This window comes from Mizuhopecten yessoensis, unplaced genomic scaffold, assembly GCF_002113885.1.
Source record: "Mizuhopecten yessoensis strain PY_sf001 unplaced genomic scaffold, ASM211388v2 scaffold10751, whole genome shotgun sequence".
NCBI lineage: Eukaryota > Metazoa > Mollusca > Bivalvia > Pectinida > Pectinidae > Mizuhopecten > Mizuhopecten yessoensis.
The window spans coordinates 1,080,749-1,082,116 of NW_018408703.1; the positions used below are offsets into that span (position 1 = coordinate 1,080,749).

Below are 1,368 nucleotides of genomic sequence, written 5' to 3' on the forward strand. Positions count from 1 at the left end.
AAACTTTTCCAAAACTTTTTTCATTAACTTTTAAGTTTCAATAATTATTTATATTGCATGCAGCCATTCACGATATCATTACATGGAAGTAAGTCATTTTACCTGGCATTGTACAGGTTATGCCGATGGAAACCTAATTAATTAATTTACAACACACCTTTATCTAAATACAATGTAACGTTGATGAGATAGTTGATGTGATATGAAGATAGAAGCGTCCAATATATCAAGTCGTCGTGGCCGAGTGGTTAAGGCGATAGACTAGAAATCTATTGGGGTCTCCCCGCGCAGGTTCGAATCCTGCCGACGACGGAATATTTTTTTTACCAGTTACGTGTAATAAAGACAATAATTTTAGTCTGATTTCCCCCTCAAACCCCATCAATTAAAAACAGCCAGAAAGTTCTCGGAACAGTGACATCTTCTTTCGATCAACGGGAGATAACTCGTCAGAGTGTGAAACACATGTATTGCACCACATTACATAGTCCTAATCAAACATGATAATTAACCATCACGATTTTGGAGACCTTTATCTTCAACGACGTTAAAATAATACATAGAGAAACCCGTATGATACTACCCTTGGAAAACATTATTCCTGTGTCCGTTCTGTGAAATAAATTGTCATTAAATATAAAGTCACAATGGAAAAATAACGTTACATAGCATTGTAACTTGACATCATAATTAGAAGATAGACCAATGAAATGACGTGTTACCTGAAAGTGAGTAACACGACATTTTAACCAGTTTATCTAGTTTTAACCAGTTTATCTAATGTGTTGGATTGAAAAAAAAATCAATTTTGGTTGTGGGAGTGAGGAAACCTATAATTGGTTTGGGAATGATGAAATATATGGTAATTACGGGAGTAAGGGAATCAATAGCAGTGATGGGAGTGATGAAACCTATAGCAGTTATGGGAGTGATGAAACCTATAGCAGTTATGGATGTGATGAAACCTATAGCAGTTATGGGAGTGATGAAACCTATAGCAGTAAAGGGAGTGATGAAACCTATGCAGTTATCGGAGTGATGAAACCTATAGCAGTTATGGGAGTGATGAAACCTGTAGCAGTTATAGGAGTGATGAAACCTATAGCAGTTATGGGAGTGATGAAACCTATAGCTGTTATGGGAGTGATGAAACCTATAGCTGTTATGGGAGTGATGAAACCTATAGCTGTTATGGGAGTGAAGAAACCTATAGTAGTTATGGGAGTGAAGAAACCTATAGTAGTTATGGGAGTGATGAAACCTATAGCAGTTATGGGAGTGATGAAACCTATAGCTGTTATGGGAGTGATGAAACCTATAGCTGTTATGGGAGTGATGAAACCTATAGCTGTTATGGGAGTGAAGAAA

At 36.8% G+C, this 1,368-nt stretch overlaps 1 non-coding gene across 1 annotated transcript; it reads left to right on the forward strand.

Annotated features, from left to right (window-relative positions):
• Window positions 1–230: 230 nt before the first annotated feature.
• On the forward strand, window positions 231–312 carry Trnas-aga. Its single transcript has one exon. It is a non-coding gene; the product is annotated as a tRNA-Ser (tRNA).
• Window positions 313–1,368: the final 1,056 nt, after the last annotated feature.